General features: G+C 38.6%; 1 protein-coding gene across 1 annotated transcript in view; it reads left to right on the top strand.

Annotated features, from left to right (window-relative positions):
• The window catches only part of HTR2C (5-hydroxytryptamine receptor 2C), a 1,304,377-nt gene that overhangs the window by 1,201,340 nt on the left and 83,171 nt on the right, over window positions 1–19,866 (top strand). The window lies entirely within an intron of this gene.

Genomic DNA, 19,866 nt, shown 5'->3' with positions numbered 1-19,866 from the left:
CTTGGGTACACAGAAGCAACTCCTCATTCAATGAATGGATTAACACTTGAGTTTTTTTCTAAATCTATAAAGCTATTCAGAATATTTTCTAAAATATTTTCTTGCTAGAAGATGGTTTGGACACTATGCACAATTCACAAGAAAGATTAAGACAAAAGTTGAGGTACTACTTCTGTTCTACCAGCACCACCAGTTACTCTCCTGTAGTCTAGACCTAGATTACTTCAGTTACAATTAGCCTAGTGTGTGACTCTTAGCAGATCTCTTAACCAGGACGTACTCCAGAAATGAGTCTACAAAAGGTCCACATATAAGACTGCTCTGCCCTGGTTAATAAAAAGAAGCAAATTAATTAACTTGCTGTTTTTGTATCTTTCCTTATTGTTGTTATTTCCTGTTGTAAATTTAAACAATGAGGTACTGGGGTTTTGTCTGTTCTAACTATAATGATATTGTTCGCAATTTCTACTCTTTTACAAATACATTATTATGTATATATTTTATTTTATTTTATCAGTTTTTGTTTTACTGGGTTAGTACTGTAAATGGTTGTGATTTTGTCTTTTATTTATCTTATCTTGCTGTTTTGTATCTGAGAAAATAATGAAACCTAATTTGTCAAACAAGAATTGTGCAGAGTTTTTGACAATAATGTTAGGTTTAGTTAGTCAGGATGATAACTTTTTTTCTGTCCTTTGTTAAATTTTTACCATCTGTTTGAAATTGATGGAATTTGTGAAGTCAGGTAGATTTTATACCTGATTAATTGTTTTATTCGGGCATTAATATAAATTGATCCTCATCTCTCAGGCCAGACATTAATTTTAGCCAAACATCTCCAGGGTTTCTAAGTTGATCTGTTTGTCTTTGTTTCAGGAAACTTGCTTTAGGTTTGTTAGGTAACCTCCCACATTGCTTTCTAATGTCACAATAACCTTGATAGTCTGCATGAGAATTATAACATCTAAATGGTTTCCATGCTAATTTCTGAAGTATAAACATTTGCCTAATTTTTGGTATCAGACATGGCGCATCAATGCTGTTTGTTGTTTTTGTTTTATAGAGAGTAAAAAGACATATTGCAATGGCAAAATAATGCTGAACAGATACTACACTCCTTTTGATCTTTACACAGTATCGTCCAATGCTGGAGAATACTGCCAAACTGGAAATGTACAAAAATTCCCTTGTAATTTATCTGTCTTTGTAGACATAAGTTAATGGCACACTGTAGCAGTCACTGAAAATGAGTTGTGCACTGCTAGGTTATTAATCTGTATACCCCATGCAAAAGGGAGAAGTTTGCTGTTAGTGAATTAGGTATTTTGGGTTTGTTAGGTAGATAGATAAAGGTGTTATAGAATGCAATGACGGTATTTTGTGATTATGTTGCCAAAGAACATTAAAGTCCTCTATTAGAAGTTAATTATCATCTTATTGGGTGTTGCAATACAATGACTTCATTTATTGAAGATAAGGATATGAAAGGTCGTTGATGGATTTGACAGATTCTGGTGTATAGTTAACATGAATAGAAGGCATTCACTTATCAGCCAAATGTTATTTTGTTGTTGTTTTAATTCAATCAGGAGTCAGTAACTCTAAAGTAATGAAATAGTGAAGGCTATTCTACAACAACTGCTTTAATCTGCGGTGGTGGTGCTGCGGTAGCGTTGTCGCCTGGACAGTAAGACGCTGTCCTGTTCGATTCTCAGCTAGAGCGTCTTCTGCGTGGAGACATGTGTAAATGGGCGTACCTTCGTTGAAGGTTGTGCGTCAGGGCTGGTAACTCGGCACATAAAAATCAACTACCAATCATTAGCGGACCAGAGTTCCACTGTGGCGACCCCTAACCGGGAAAAGACGAAAGACACAAACAAACAAACACTCTACAACAACTGCTTTCTAAAACCTGATAATTGTCTCTCTGAACTCTTTAAATCTGTTGCCCAACCATTGCTTTTATAGTGTCCTTACTAACATTACTCATGACAAGCCACAGTGAATTCTTGTGGCAAAAACATACTACAGATCTTGCAATCCTTACATATAACATCCATGTATGCTAAGTTTGTCCTGGATGCTAACTGTCTCATTGCATTTAGTGTAGCCTAAAATTCAGCTCCTAGCACTCCTCCTGTACCGAAAATGTAAATACTTTTCAAGGGTCTGAGCACTGAAAAAAATCACATTGTAGTTACAAAATTATGTGAGACGGTCACCACCGACTATTCAAATAATTGTAGTTTACTTAAATTTAGATTTCGGTCACTGTCTGTAAACTAATGCTCTTTAGAGTCCATCATGCCAAAAAAGAGGTTTGCCTACTAAGCTGTTGTAGGGCTGTATAAACATGATGCAGTTAATTGCTGTAGCTTTGATGTGATCAGGTTACTTATTTATTTATCATTTTATTTACATGTATGTGTTTACTGTGATTGTTCTGTTGGTTGCTCAGTATTATACATTGTTTGAATCAGAAATGTCAGGATTCTCCATCAATTTCAGTAAATAGGTAAGTTTTATTTGTAGCAGCATGACAACTCAACATAAATGACGTTAACACTTCAGCATCTTGCATATAACTGGCTACATTCTAGAAATTATAGTGCGCTATGGATTAAGTCAGTTGTTAAAAGGGTGCTACAAGGAGGGCAATGGCTATCTGTTCAAATAAAATATATACTAACACTTTAGCAGCTTTATTCTACTTAGCACCACATTTACCTGCATAAAGCACTGATCCATATAGACCTATTTCACTACAGATATGTGTTGTCTTACATCAGAACATACCATATGTGTCAAGTGGTTGCACATGGCATAAGGATATCCATTCTTAACTTGCTGTTGTGACTTGATTTTCATAAGACCGTAGGAGATGCAAGACATGTTAGTCAAGTAATCATTTGTACCTTTCCCATACCAGCCCTCAAGATGCAACTTGTGCTTCCAACATCATCTTGTGACTTATAAAGACCCCCTCTCTACAGCATTGTTTGATTGATCTTCTGTTTCCTGGATTCCACAGTCTCCTTTACTCAGTTAGAAACTGTTTTTGGGAGACAATATCAGATTAGCAGTCTACTTCTGTTGGTACTTTATTTAATATTTATTAAACCATTAACTGTCTAGGTAGGATGATCTTACAAGAATGCATTTCAAGAGTGCAAAAGATACAGTTACAAACACAGCATGAAACAGTAGCAGTACGATTTCAAATGGCATTCATAGACTAATTTGGCAAATCTATACACAGATCTAGTTAAATGTTTTCTGAGTACTGCCTGGAGGGAATAGTAAGAAAATAATTTTCTGTTCCTTTAACATCATTAGGAATTTAGCATTTCATACTGAATTTATAACTCAGCCTTTCAACCAAGTCTATATTGCAATATAAGCAGCAAATAATTATTTTCCATATAAGAAATCTGTTTTCTGTGTTGTCTGAGAAGTGTATACTGGAGGCTGTCTGGTTAATTGTGTGCTACTTTTCCAAATTGTTTGTAATGATACTGTTTCCTGCTGTATTTTTAACTTTGCCATTTGGACCTGAGTTAGTGCAGAAAAGAATTCTGTTTGTACAGCTCAACTTACCTACACAATTAACTATTTAAATAAATACTATCAATAAAAATAGTAAATACTTTTTGGGAAATAAATAGATAGATAAATAAGTAAATAAACTGACAGAGCTGCTACCATGTGAAATGCATTTAAGGTGATGCAGTATATTTCGAAGGTACTACAGTGTATTTCAAATTGGCCACATATACTGAATGGAAGTGCAGGCTACTAATATTCCAAATTATGACATCAGTATCCCCCATTTGGCCACAGGAGTGCTTTAGCTATCATAATATGGTGAGCTAAAGAAACCTTGATTTTCAATAGGATAGGGCAGTCATGCTGTCCTGAAGAGGTTGGATGATCATGGCTCAAACCAGAGATCTGATACAGGGAGTCACAGTTGATAAACCTTCAACCATCTTTCAGTCATGTAAATCACCATTTTGTCTGGTATTACTTGCTATCAGCTTTGTCTAAAATGGCATGTGGCACACAACCTTGCTGCATTTTTGTTTTCCCCACAAGCCAATCCATCATTAAAGCAATGTTTATACCACAGAGTTACAGCTACCCATGCACCAATCAGTTTTGGCATGCTGTTCCATATTTCTTAGCATATTTTTTGCTTTTTATTCCCTTCTTAGAAATACATGTGAATTAAATGCTTAATTTGTATTCTGTGTTGCAAATTGCTCTTCTTCCTTCTTCCTTCCTTTACTGTAATGTTTCCTAAAATATCATGTCTTGCTCTGTGTAAATTTAATTTTTACCTAGTGAATGCTGCATTTGTGAAATTTAGTTTTGCTGCTAAGATGATATTCTCTGCACAGTGATGTTATTCTTAAAGGAAGATGTTCTTTTCACAGGAACAATATCATTTAATCTATAGTGTTTGGACCATTATAGCATTCATTGTTGCCTGCCTGATTTAGGATTGGGACTTCTGTGCGACAGCTGTGCGACAGCTGATTATTAACTAATCTATATCATCTGTTGAGAGACATCCCATGTATCACTACCTTCCAGTTTCCCGACTAATGATCCTTACTTGTTTCCTTGAATCACCCCACACATACAATCCAATATGCATTTATATTAGCAACCTGAAAAACTAGAATATTCTGTCATGCTAATACCAGTAACTAGTGTTTAGAGGTGAACTTTAAATAAAAAGCACGTTTCTCAAAGAGTTCAATGTTTAAATTAATTTCCATCTAATTATGCGCAGAAAGATCGTCTGTAGCTTGCGCGGAATCCCATAGCTCGGTTGCTCACTGATACTTCTCATTCACATGTATTTATCAGTTCCCTGAAGCCTACACGGCCACCTATAAGATCTTCTGCCATCTTTAAAGTACCTGTCTTAGTTTACATAAGCCAGCACAATACGGCCCCCTCATATCTGAAAGAGCTCCTGCTCCCATACAGCCTGTAAGATTCTGTAAGATCCTTGCATCCATCCTCCCTGGGGCTGTTAAAGGTTTATAGATTCAACCCGGAATCTTGCAGTGCATATGCATTTTGCGATCAAGAACCAACTCATCAGAAATAGTCACCAGATGGTTGGGACAGTCTCACATGTTAACTAGTTTTAAAAGGTCGCTATCTACAAACAGGTCTTTTTGATCTTTAACAATATTTTTCATTTCGCCTTTCATTTTATTTGCATAAACTTTTTACTGTACTGTTCTATTGTTTTATTGTAATAGTGCTTTTGTTTTAATACCACTTTAATACGTATGAATTTGAAAATTGACTTTGAATGCCAAATGTTGATTTCTTTTTATAATGGACACACACTTATGGCATATTTTATTGCCTTTCTTAAGATTACCTGATCAGTTGGCATACTATTACTTTTTCATCTGGCAAGTCCATGAGTCAACATCTTCAGGATTTCTTCTTTAATAATTCCTTCATTGGTTGTTTGCCCTCCAGTGTATCATTTTATGTTTCCAGGCATTTAATTTAATGTAGCTAGATTCTTTATGAAACTAGATTATATGCAGTAAGGCATGAGAGGGTGGTATAATACACATATCACCTCATACACAAAGTTGTTTTAAGGCACAAGCCAAAAAGGCAAGTAGCTTACCATGCTGCATGTTTTTTCTTTATTCTTGATTTTTTAGTTTGAATTTTCAAAGTTAGTAGTTTATGTATAATAATGTTTTATAGATATTATGATGTAGAATATTTCTTCTGCCCATGTTAACTAATCCATTGTGTTCTAGGCTATAACTTTTTAATGGTGTGGAATTTTGATAAGAAATTTCCAGGGCAGGCATTTTAAGGACTTTTCCTTTAAACTATCATATGCTGTTGAAAAATTGTTTTCTTGACATTTTCATAAAGTTCTAGTGATGGTTGTCCACAGGTGATCTATTAAAAAATGTGAACCGAATGTTATGTTTTGTCTGAGGTAATGGCACTTCTTGAAAATATTATTAAAATACACTTGTTCATGTTTTACTGTCTTTCTAGTAGAATTGTACTTATAGTTTCTATGGTAAAAATGTGCACATTCAGAGTTTCTATATTCCTGAGTAATGACATCTGGAAGACTTGTTACTCTACCACTGATTGCAGTTCATTACTATAGCAATAACCCACGCCTGGGTGTGGGTAATGCTGGATTTACCCACGGTTGGCGTGGTTTGGTCCCGAGGGCGAATCCCGAGGGACCAAACAAAGCCAACCGTGGGTAAATCCAGCATTATCCACACCCAGAAGTGGGTTATTGCTATTATACAATGACATTATTTAAGAAAAGAAATAATTACTTTTCTTAAATAATGGCATTGTATAATGCCTCTTTACTGCCCTTCCGCAGCTGTCTGGTATTCTGCGGCAGTTCTGATGTACTGCGCATGCCTACGCAGTACATCAGAGCTGTGGGCAAAAGCACTGTTTCGCTATGTTAAATGGATTTAACATAGCGAGACAGCTTTAAAATAAGCAACGGAGATCTCCATTGCTTATTGTAAAGCTGTCTCGCTATGTTAAACCCATTTAACATAGTAATAGTAACGGAGATCTTGCGATCTCTGTTGCTTTTAAAACTGACTCGCTATGTTAAATGGGTTTAACATAGCGAGACAGCTTTAAAATAAGCAACGGATATCTCTGTTGCTTATTTTAAAGCTGTCTCGCTATGTTAAACCCATTTAATATAGCGAGACAGCTTTAAAAAAAAAAAGCAACTGAGATCACAAGATCTCCGTTGCTTTTTACACACTGTGTCGCTATGTTAAAGGAGTTTAACACAGCGAGACAGCTTTAAAAAAAGCAACGGAGATCTCTGTTGCTTTTTTTAAACCTGTGTCGCTATGTTAAACCCTTTTAACATAGCGAGACAGTGTTTTATACTAACAGAAAAAGTCCGGGCGACCGGACCTTTTTCCGTTAGTATATTGAGGGATTTACAATGGGCACGCTGGTTGGGCTGGCCAATCAGCGTGCACGTTTTAGGGGAGGAATTGTATAATACTTCATAACTGTCTCCAAGGGTAATTGTGAGGTGGAGTTCAGGGATGAGTTAAGACAGGCACTGGGTGGCAATGAAGAGTTACCAAATAGCTGGATAACTACAGCAGAGCTAGTAAGGGAGACGGCTAGAACGGTGCCTGGTATGACATCTGGACAGAGGAAGGACGACAAGGAGACATGGTGGTGGACTGAGGAAGTACAGGAGAGTATACAGAGAAAGAGGTTGGCAAAGAAGAAGTGGGATTGTCAGAGAGATGAAGAAAGTAGACAGGAGTATAATGAGATAATGTGCATGGCAAAGAGAAAGGTGGCGAAGGCTAATGATAAGGCATATCAAGACTTGTATGAAAGGTTGGACACTAAGGAGGGAGAAAAAGACCTGTACGGATTGGCTAGACACAGGGACTGAGCTATTAAAGATGTGCAGCAGGTAAAGGTGATAAAGGATAATGAAGGAAACATACTCACAAGCAAGGACAGTGTGTTGAGGAGATGGAAAGAGTACTTTGAGGGGTTGATGAATGAAGTGAATGAGAGGGAAAGAATGGTGGATGATGTGGGGATAGTGAATCATGAAGTACAATGGATTAGCAAGGAGGATGTAAGGATAGCTATGAAGAGGATGAAGAATGGAAAGACTGTTGATCCAGATGACATACCTGTGGAAGCATGGGGGTGTTTAGGTGAAATGGCAGTGGAGTTTTTAACCAGATTGTTTAATGAAATCTTGGAAAATGAGAGAATGCCTAAGGAATGGAGAAGTGTTTTGGTACCGATTTCTAAGAATAAGGATGATGTGCAGAGCTGTAGTAACTACAGAGGGATTAAATTGATCAGTCACAGCATGAAGTTATGGGAAAGAGTAGTGGAAGCTAGGTTAAGAAGGGATGTGATGATTAGTGATCAGCAGTATGGTTTCATGCCGGGAAAGAGCACTACAGATGCGATGTTTGCTCTGAGAGTGTTGAAGGAGAAGTACAGAGAAAGTCAGAAGGAGTTGCATTGTGTTTTTGTAGACTTAGAGAAAGCATATGACAGGGTGCCTAGAGAGGAGTTGTGGTATTGTATGAGGAAGTCGGGAGTGTCAGACAAGTATGTAAGACTGGTACAGGATATGTATGAGGGTAGAGTGACAGTGGTGAGGTCTGCAGTGGGAGTGACGGATGCGTTTAAGGTGGAGGTGGGATTACATCAAGGATCAGCTCTGAGCCCTTTCTTATTTGCAATGGTGATGGACAGGTTGACAGACAAGATCAGACAGGAGTCCCAATGGACTATGATGTTTGCAGATGACATTGTGATCTGTAGTGAGAGTAGGGAACAGGTGGAGACGACCCTGGAGAGATGGAGATATGCTCTAGAGAGAAGAGGAATGAAGGTCATCAGGACTAAGACAGAATATATGTGTGTGAATGAGAGGGAGGATAGAGGAATGGTGAGGAGTAGAGGTGGCGAAGGTGGATGAGTTTAAATACTTGGGATCAATAGTTCACAGTAATGGTGAGTGTGGAAGAGAGGTGAAGAAGAGAGTACAGGCAGGATGGAGTGGGTGGAGAAGAGTTTCAGGAGTGATTTGTGACAGACTAGTACCAGTAAGAGTGAAATGGAAGGTCTACAAGAAGGTAGTGAGACCAGCTATGTTATATGGGTTGGAGACAGAGACATTGACAAAAATGCAGGATTTAGAGCTGCATGTGGCAGAGTTAATGATGTTAAGATTTGCATTGGGCGTGATGAGGGTGGACAGGATTAGGAATAAGTATATTAGAGGGTCAGCCCAGGTTTGAAGGTTTGGAGACAAAGCCAGAGAGGCAAGATTACATTGGTTTGGACATGTGCTGTGCAGGGATGCTGAGTATATTGGGAAAAAGATGCTAAGGATGAAGCTACCAGGTAACAGGAAAAGAGGAAGGCCTAAGATAAGGTTTATGGATGTGGTAAGAGAGGACATGCAGGTGGTTGGTGTGACAGAGCAAGATGCAGAGGACAGGAAAAAATGGAAACAGATGATCCGCTGTGGTGACCCCTAACAGGAACAGCCGAAAGAAGATGATGAACTGTCTCCATGGAAAAATGATGACAGTCTTTGATTGTTTCATCTCTAATATGAAAAAAGCTTTTACAAATAGGAGAGTTCTTTTAGAGAGGAAAGCTGTTTTACTAACAAGCTTACTGTGCGGGAGAAATTCTGGCTGAATTGTTATAAGAGACCAGAAAATAAGAGTGTAACATAGACATTCAGCTCACTGGCATCACCTTTTTGGTCTGAAGCAGGGTCTCTCCCTTAAATGTAAAGTCCTGATGTTAAATCCCCCTCCAGCACATATACAGACATTCATTAAGTAAAATGCATTGCATTTCTAGACTATTGTCTTTTTTTATACTTTTTTAACATATTTGCAGTTTTAAAATATAGGAACTATCTTCCACTACAGATCAGAGTTACTGCTGAAAGGAAACAAAATGGGTACCAGTGAAATATTGAAGGTTGTAAGACAGAAAAGATCTCTGACTGAATGTGGCTTACGTGTACCACTCATGTTCAACAATTGGAAAGACCATAGAAATACCTGACAGAGGATTACCGACCTCAAACAGATGCCCTATGCAGACTGTCTAAAAAAACTTCAGCTTTACTCCATTGCATATTGCCTACTCAGAGGTGATCTCTGCCTAATATACAAAGCTATGTCAAACCCAGAGCTGTTGAACATGCTCCACTTAAAGAAATCCCAATCGCTCCGAGCTACATGCTCCAGGGACCTAAACCTTGTCACCACAATAAACAGAACATGCTGGAGGGATAGATTCCTGTCCCAGAGACTTCCCATACTCTGGAACAAACTACCTATCTATATCAACCAAAGCTCTTCATTAGCACTCTTCAAGAAAAATCTTGATGATTGGGAGGGAAATAGGAAACTCACCCCAGGGATCACTTCTGTGACTCGGCTCAACAGGGGCACAGGAGAATCATTTTCTTGGGTGGCGAAAGCCAGGGTACCTTTTTGGCTAGGCTTATATAGGCCCTAGGGCCAATAGCCTAGTACCTACCTATGAACCTATGATATATATTTCTTGCACAGGTAAAAACTAGCAGTCTGATTGGACATGCCTACACTGTGATGAATGTAGTTCATGTGAATGGCTTAATCATAATTTATCAAGACCATGTTTACTTATATTTTGTGAGCCAGTGACAGAACGCAGTGGGTTTTTTCTTTCTTTCCCCTCACTTTTTTATGACTGTGGAGTTGGTATATATGAGAGACTAAACTGGTTTAGGCATGGGGCTTGCTTCCTACAAAAAATAACTTTTTATGTATGTTTTAGACATTTTCAAGTTGCATATTTCGGTACAGAAAAATCAAAGAAACGTATTCCCACTGTCTGATGGTTTATATCCAAATGCTTCCATATCCCAGATCAGTCCAGTAGACTTTACAGGTGGTATTCCAAGTCCCAGGGTTCACATTTGTGCAAAACTAAACAGTTACGAGTGCTGCAATGCCTTTATGCAGATTTGCTCAGTGCTAGTTAATGGTGTTGCTGCATGATAGAGAAGGGCTGTGCATACACACCCACAAGGTACTGAGCTGTTTGTAAGATTGTAGCATGGATTAAAAGTACTGTGCTTAACATGTCAGTATAAACGTTTGAGTGAAAAGTAACAATTCTTCTTCATCATCACCAACCCCCTTCTTCCCATTTTCTATATGGGGATGGAGTCTTGTGTCAAGTGTAACCATCTCTCTTTCTATTCAGTGATGGTTACACTTGACACAAGTGTAACCATCTCTCTTTCTATTCAGTGATGGTCTCCACCTTTCTTTGACACTCATGCTTGACTGATGCAGGTCTTCTCTCACACAAACCATCCATCTGTTTGCTGGATGCCCCACTTTCCTCTTATCTTATGCCTGTCTGTCCTAAATCTTCTACACCAGATTGTTTTTTGCTTTTCTGCACAAGCACCCAAACCACCGTAATCTGTTCTCTTTGACCTTTTATGCAAATTGGAACTACTTTGGCTTCTGCTCTGGTGTCCTCATTTCCTCATCTGTCCCACAGTCTGCATCCTACCACCCATCTCAGGTACTTCATCTCCATCACCTATAGCTTTATTAGCTTCTCAGCCTTTGCTGTCCGGGTTTCTGTACCACATAGTAGTACTGGTCACATCACTGTTTTGTACAACTTACTTCTCAGCTTCCTTTCTCCTCAACCATCCCTCCCAGATAACTTGAAGCTGTTAACCTGTTCCACTATTTCCCTTCTATTTCTAATCTTCTTCTGATTCCCCCCATTTACTGTCCTTACAACTCTTACCTGTACCCAGTTCATCCCATGTGCCTTCAGTTTTGCATTCCATTCCCCTACCCTTTGCTGAACTTATTGCTTAGAGACTGCCTGTGATGCCATATTGTCTGCATACAGCAACTATGTTGATCTGTCTCCTGGAACCTGTTTGCTAATGTAGTCCATTACCAGTATGAACAGCACAGCAACATTTAATGGGAACCCCTCTGTGAGACCAAATACTGTTCCCACTTAAGTAATTGGATCCTTGTACATACCTACATTAATTCTACCAATGTCTGGGACTTCAAATCACTGCATAACAGCCCAAGTCATCTTTCTTGGGACCTTGTCATATGCTTTCTCCAAGTTTAGGAATGCCCAGTTGGACTCTTTCTTCATCTCTAGTTTTTTATCAAGTATTTGTCTCACTGCAAATGTCGGGTCAGTTGTGCTGCATCATGATGTGAATTTGAACTGCTCATCTCACATCTCCTATCTCAGTTTCTACTCCTCTGCATATTTGTTTATCAGTCTCTCTCCCAAGAACTTTCATGCAGTGCAATAGGAGTTTGACACCTCTGTTCTGCCCACAGTTGTGAATGTTTCCTTTGTTCTTGAACACTGGCAGTAGTTATGCTTATCATAGCTCTCAGCCTCTTACTTCAAGAAATCTAGACAAAGCCAAAAATAATGTGGGGGGGGGGGGTCAAAGTCTCAAAGATAGGGACAAATTTTAAGTACTGCTTTTATAAACTTAAAACCTTGATAGAATCAAAGGTGTTGCATTAGCATACATTTTCTGAAGGATGTGAAGTCTGAAACTCAAGCATCTGTCATTATTTAGTGGCTTCCATCCTCAATGATGTGCCAGAAAACCACAAATTCTATAAAGAACAGAACAAAAATATCAGACAAAAATCTGGACATTCTGTGAAAATATGGACAGCTGAGAGGTATGATGCTTATCCTCCAGTCATCTGGGGATATGCCTTTCTCTCCATACTGCTATGAGCAACCTCAAAAGCCATTTCTCCCCTGGGTCATCCAATATCTTGATCATATCTACTGTGACATCATTTCAGTCTGCAGCTTTCCCTGACTTCATTTTCCTTAGTGTTGTTATTTCTTCTATGGTCAACTCCATCACTTCTTACAATTAGGCTGTCTCTGGGGCAGTACAGCTTCTGTGAGGTTTTCTTCATTCAGAAGCTGCTGGAAGTGCTCCTTCCATCTACCTTTGATGTCCTGTAGACTGGTGAGCAGGTTGTTGCTGGCATCCCTTGTCAAGGTTAATTGACTATTTTCTTTATCTTTCTGTCTTTGCCTTGCAACCTGATATATATTTTTGTATAATCTACTGTGTTACTTTCCAGAAGCTGGTAGATGCATCTGATGCCTTGTTCTATGCTATTGCAACTCCTCTCTTAGCCTCTTTGTTAGCTAACCAACATTCCTTCCTAGCCTGGTTCAACTTTTCTATCTCCCACTTCTTCCTTCAGGTTTTTTTGATGATTTTGTGGAATTCTGCATTCCGCCACCAGCTTTCCCTATATACTTTATTTCCATACCTGGCACGGCAACATATCTCTTCTGTAGTGTTCACACACATTGCTTTGAGGTGTTGACATTCTTCTTCAGCTCCACCTACTTTTTCTTCTTCTTGAGGTACTATTGTCCTGATTAATTCCTTGAACTTTTATGCTTTCTTTCCAGCCAGCTACCACTTCATCAGCATAGTCTGTGACCACTGATGATTGTTGCAACCAGTGGTTTATGCTGTGGGCTGGCTGTTTCACTGGGGATGAGATTGCAGTTGCTGATTCCACTCCACTGTCCTTTCCTTATTAGGAGGAAGTCTACCTGAGTAGTATGTTGGCCAGTCTTAGATAAGATATTATGACTGGCTGTCTTGCTGATCCTTGTGTTAGTCACCATCAAGCCATTTGCCAGACATAAGTCTAAAATGACTTCCCCTTATATATCCCTGTTGCACAACCTATGTGGACCCAATCAATACTCACATCCTGTTCTGTCTCTCTCCTGATATGTGCATTCAGGTCCCCCATTATCATAACAATTCATGTTGTTCTGATTTATCGAGTAGGTCCCACAACTGCTTTCTAAATGCACTCTTTTCCTCACTATCACAACCTTGGTGTGGGGCATAGGCTGAGATTATGAATACTGTCCTGTACTTGAGTCTGATTGCTATGAGTCTGTCATTAATTTTGATGACATCCCTCATTGTCTTCTGCAAATGTAGCCTCATTACAATTCCCACACAATTTCTAGTCTGTCCTTCTCAGGAGTATCAGGAGTAGACTCTGGATCCCAAGATAAGCGGCTTTGCTTCACTGCCCTTCCATCTTCTCTCTTGTATACATATGATGTCCACCCTCCTCATTACCATAATGGTTATCCAGTTCCAATCTCCATCCTGCCATTGAACCTACATTGAGTGTAGTAATTCTTAGTTCAGGCTTTGGCAGTTTAATTGGTTTTACATCCCGCTTTCACTCAACAGAGCTATTCCAGATAACCAAAACTGTGCAACTGGACACTAGACAGCCAGTAGTTATTGACCCAGGGCTGCTGGCCTTTATGGCAGACACATGCTGGCCAGTAGGAGCGCATCCACCCTTCCTGCCATTAGCATGAGTCACTCGCATGGGTCAGAGTTGGCAGGAACCACTATTCACTTATCACTGGCAAATACCCGTGCCTATTTGGTGAAATTAGTCAACATGACTGAATCACCTACAGCCATATTTTATGCCATTTGGTGTATATTAGAATGTGATCTGTGTTCTATCTTGAGAATACTATACATTTAGTAGATGCTAAAAGTGGCTGGTGTCTACAAATCTTCCTGTGTAGGGCACCAACTCCATTCTTGGGTAAGTATAAGATGAGAACAATCAGCATGTTTTTTGGAGGAGAAACCCCACAGAGACATAGAAAGAGCATGTAAACTTCATACAAGCATTGACCAGAGGTCAGAATCAAACTTTGTACCTTGTGCATGTAAGGCAAAGACCTTAACCATTTTGACAACTGGTCTCTCTTAAAAAGTAACAATTACTTTTGGATATTTTTGGAACCAAGAGATGAGCACAGGCTTGCTCAAGCCCACGTATATTACTGGTGTTCAGTTAAGGAAAGTAGTGCTCAGTGCAGCTATATGGAGTTTAATATAAAAAGTATATAAGGTGTTTTGTACTGAATGAGTGGGTGTCCTTATGTGGCCACTCTGATTAGTTTTTTATAAAGTTAGAAAAAGGAAGATTGGGCGGCTAGAAATACAGAAGAGAGAACACAATGTGCACACAAAAGGAAGATATCAAGAGGGTTTGTTGAAGGAGATGGAAGAGAGGGTGTACTATGTTTTTGATGGGGAAGAGAGATGCTATTTTTCAACATTTTTATATAAGAGGGTTATTGGGGAAGGAGGATGGAAATAAATTTAGAAGAGGAACTTAGAGAAGAGTTAAAGAATGGACACAACATAAAACACAAATGAGAGACAAGAACATTATGATGGGCTGACATTGGTGGGAGATGCAAAACATAAACATAGCAACCAGACATAAAAGAGGGAGGAGTGAAAAGTGACAGATCAGGTCTCATGTCAGTCTGGAGGGCCTCAAATATTCCTACTTCCTAATGGATCTGCAGTAGGACACCCCATTGAGATGGAGTAGAGGTCTTTGATAGCTTTATGGCTCTATGGATGAAGCCAACCAGTTTAGTGAATCTGTAACCTGCTGGAGGAGGTCTTGCATTGGATGAAAGCATCTCTCCACTGCCTTCTTAACCAAATCCTCTTTCGGGGCCTGAAACATACACCATTTATGGCTTTCCAAACTAGATTGCACTGGGATGCCCACAGAACTGCAGCCATTACTCTGACCATGAGAGAGAGATACAGAAACAGAGACATAAAATGAAGACAACAGGGACTTATAAGTTGCTGTTGCAGTATTTTCTTGACAATGTATATTATACATTTATTAGGCATGTCTACATCATGAAATTCTGCTACATATTACATTCTTGAATAATGTTGTCAAGTGGTACTACTACTATTTACGTTGGTGAGGAGTTTACATATGATTTAATTGTTTTTGAATTACTTTTCTGATTATCATTTATATTTAGAACACATTCTCAAAAAGTCTAACACAGTCTTTCCATTTTTTGGCTGTAGAATGAAACAGATTAGGCATGACTGCATCTTTTATGCTTCTGTAATGACATGAGTACTCAGGAATGCCTTTTGTCAACTATTTAAGCCTGCTTTGGGCCTGTTCCTTGTTGTAACTAAACTCCAAATCAGAAATACAAATAAGAATAGGAATGCATACTTGTATACCTATGCTGTATCTGCATGCGCAGCTGTAGAATACATGTTTTTTCATAACTTTTTTCTACTAGATGTGACATAATAGATGTATTTATTTTATTTGACATTTGTTAACTGGGGCAGGTTGGTCCAACTGAGCCAAGGGCCCATTTTCAGTGGAGACCTGAGGAGAAAAGCTACAAATAAGATAGACATGCAAAAGGCATACAGTAACAATAACAGTCAAAAGGACAATCACATAACATGAGGAGATAAGCTCCAGTCTATAGCACAGAAACTCAGTAATCCAATGAAAATTGCATTACAAAAGTATACAATGTAAAATAGGTAAAATTCAGTTGTTTAACTAAAGAGACATAGCTTTGGAATAAGTGCCATCCTTTTGATGCAAGAGGGTGAAATCACTGAATTACATTTCAGAGAGTAAATGAAATAGGAGGAGATAATTCTAATAGAATTGAAGAGGAGTAAATCCAGAAGAGAGGATGTAGAGACAATAGTGATATTTTTCTAATTGCCATCTGTCTTTACTTACCTTTTCTTTTATGATTTGCTGTGCAATTCTAAATATGTACATAAATGTAATTTTCACTGTGCATTGCCTAATGAATTAATTCAAGCAAGAAATCTTATTATTCAACTTTATCAGCTTGCCGTTAGTGCTTCATTTCTCAGTATAAAAATGGGACAAAGAACTGGTGAACTATAGCCACCAAATGATTATATTAAAGTTTACTTATATTAAGAAGGGAGAGTGACTGTGTTCTTGGTGTGCTGGATTGGTCTAGCTGGTGGCAGCCTATTATAATAAGCTTGTATGGCGGTGCAGGCACTATATATTTGAGTGTGTGTTTGGGTGTGTCTGTGTGTGTGTGTGTATATATATATATATATATATATATATATATATATATATATATATATATATATATATATATATATAGCTGGGTGAAATCTTTGAGTACTCAGTTGTTATAACTACTTGTCAATTATTAAGTGTAATTATTTGGGTGTGTCAGATATGGAATATAATCTAAGGCAGCAATGAGCATTTGTCATATGCTCTTGAGCAAAGTTTATACCTATGGTCTCAGTGAATGGTATATCAAGCAAGAATTCATGAAGCAAAAAAGGTATTTATTCAGTGATTTTCAGGGAAAAAAGGAGCAAAACACAGTCTATTCAGTCTGTATTGTTTAAACTCACATTAAAATAAATTAGATCATTCAAGTCAATTTGTTCATAAATCACTTCCTTTAGTGCATCAGTAAAATGCAATATATCTGTTCTTAGCTCTAGCAGGATTCGCTTGACTGATAGTATTTTTAATCTATATGCTGAAGCCAGAAAACAGTTCTGGTTAACTTTGGTAACTTGAAGGGCAATCTTCCTCACTGCCACTGAATACAGTTCCATTTTAGTACTTTGCAAACAGGAAATATTCAAATATACATCAAGATTCTCTAATCTTTTGCAAGTGAAGTGCATTATTTTTTCTGCTGTTCAGAAGCAGCCTTTCTAGTACAGTGCAGTCCCTTTCAGGATACAGCCCCATCCTCTCTAGATTATAGATTAATCCTCTTCTCAAAAAATCCAACATATATTTTTGCATATGGCAAGCTAGCAATAAAGCCCTCTTTGTTAATTCCAACAAGTTTCTAGATTTCCCGCACAGCATAAGCCACATAAAAGGACCTTCTTTTCTGTCCTAAACTTATTTTTTATTCTCTCTCCCTGCTTCCATCAACCAATAAATAAATAAATGTTTCTGGGACTTCAAATCACTGCATAAATGCATAGATGCATTATTTAAAGTGATTTGCTGATGTCTTTAGATACATTGTGGCATTCGATGATTCAGGTGCTGCAGTGTATTTTCCATGTCTATATCATGAGATCAGCATCTTAAAATGTTGACTCTCAGTTGTTCGACATGAAATTGTCGAACTCCAAGTTTCCCGAACAGCCAAATCACCAATTTCTTTCCAACGGAAAGAAATCGGTTGGCCAAACATCAACGCCACACAAAAACAAACATATTTAAGCCCTCCACACCCCCCAACGTGGGGGTGTATGTGCTGCCCACACCCCCCCAACTAAATATTCTAACTCTGCGTCCACACTACAGTCAGGGAAAGGCAGGTGTAACAGAACGGCCAACTGCTTGGAAAGAAATCAGTGATTTGGCTGTTCGGGAAAGTTGGAGTTCAACAATTTTGTGTCGAACAACTGACAGTCGACGTTTTAAGATGCTGATCTCATAATATAGACCCTATTTTCCTGCTTGTCCTTCCTTACTTTTTTTGGGCCATTGTTCTTAATACAAAACTTTGTAAACTTTTATCAAACCACTGCCCAAAAGGTTTATTTTTTCCAGCTACGACATTACCATTGGGTAACATGTTGTACAGCCATAGACTTTAATGGGGCACCTTTGCACATGCACAGTTGAGTCACCCATTAAATTCTAATGATGAGACAGATGCTTTTTGTCTGCCTACATGACTGATGTTAAAGTTCTCTGTTTTTCCTCAGAGATGTCAGTGCAAGGAAACAGCGTATTTTCAAATAATTTTATACAACAACCCAGAATTGATGGACATGCTCTACCTAAAGAAAACCATATCCCCTCGAATCACATGCTCCAGGGATCTAAACCTCTCCACAACAATAAATAGGATGTGCTGGAGGGATAGATTCCTGTCCCAGAGACTTCCCATGCTCTGGAACAAGATTCCAATCTACATTAGGCAGAGCTCCTCGCTAACCCTCTTCAAGCGAAACCTTGACGAGTGGATGGGAAACAGAAAGTTTACCCCAGGGATCACTTCAATGGTTCTGCTGGACAGAGGCACAGGGAACGAATCTAAGGGGATGGCAAAAGCCAACACATTCCGGCTAGGCTTATAAATGCCTAGAACCTACGTATGAACCTATAACCTATGAGATGACAGAAATGTTCTGTGATGGGGAAGAGTTCCATTCATCAGTAGCGTTAAGGTGAGTTTCAGAATGTTAGCAAATCACTTTAATTAAATTAAATAGTAGGGCCTGCTTGATTAATTCAGTGTGTTATCAGTAATGACTGATCTGCTTATTCTCTAACAGTATTTCATATTCTTTCTTAACTTTATTTTTTGGTCCAAGAAAGTACTACAGGATGTATTGTGTTCTTGTAATTTCCTACACTGAGATGCATCAGAGTGTCTGGGGAGGGGTGAGGGATGGGTTAGTTATTGTTGCTTTGCTCTTAATGGTAAAGTTATTCTTCCTTACAGTACGGTTATATAACAAGAACCTACACCTGATCAATATAATGTGCATTATGATGTGCATCTGTAAGGCATAGAATTCCTAGTTAGTGGTAAAATGAATTGAGCAGTACAACATGCAAGACATTGTATGGGGGTCATACACTTGCTTCTTTATCCTTCACCCAGCTATGCCTGGGGTGTGGTGGCTAGCTGTGGACAGCCACTTTGTATGTGCAATAAGTATTCTGTAAATAATTTGCAAACCTTTGAAAACTATGCAGTTTGAACATCAATATAACAGTATGGCCTTATTCCTGCCTAGCACTGCCCACTGGAAATGAATCTGGCATTCATTCACTGTCTGCATACTTTAAAAAGTTATGTATTCCCTACAGTTTCACACACATGTAAAAATAAAATTCAATACATCATACGTGCATGCATATATATGCCTGCATATACATTACCTAGTTATACCTGCACACATACACTATTTTGCTTACATTGCTCTTTTTACATTACAGGAAAAAAAATACTTACTATAGAACTTGGGTCTTCTCCCCTGCGTCTGAGCTACGCACTGGCCCAGATGGTCCTTCCTCCAACTATGAAGATCATCATACCTGTACTAACACCAGGGAGGGGCATCCCTATAAGGGATGACAGGTGCTTTCCCACCTCCTACCAGATATCAGTTTTCTTCCACTCAGTGCCAGCCACAGCTAGGTTACGTTTCTATAGGTATGACTTCTGCAGAAGATTGAGAAGGATCTTGGTCTCCTTTTCAGACTAGTTTTGAGCTAAACCATGGGCTTTCACAAATGCCATCCTGTGAATTGTCAGTGAAATATTGAAGGATGTAAAGGCAGGTCAGGGGCTAAAAGGGTG

This window comes from Protopterus annectens, chromosome 15.part0 (genome assembly GCF_019279795.1).
Source record: "Protopterus annectens isolate FY-2018-M chromosome 15.part0, PAN1.0, whole genome shotgun sequence".
Taxonomy (NCBI): domain Eukaryota; kingdom Metazoa; phylum Chordata; order Ceratodontiformes; family Protopteridae; genus Protopterus; species Protopterus annectens.
The sequence above is the reverse complement of the archived record's forward strand: the minus strand, read 5'-3'. Positions and strand labels throughout refer to the sequence as shown.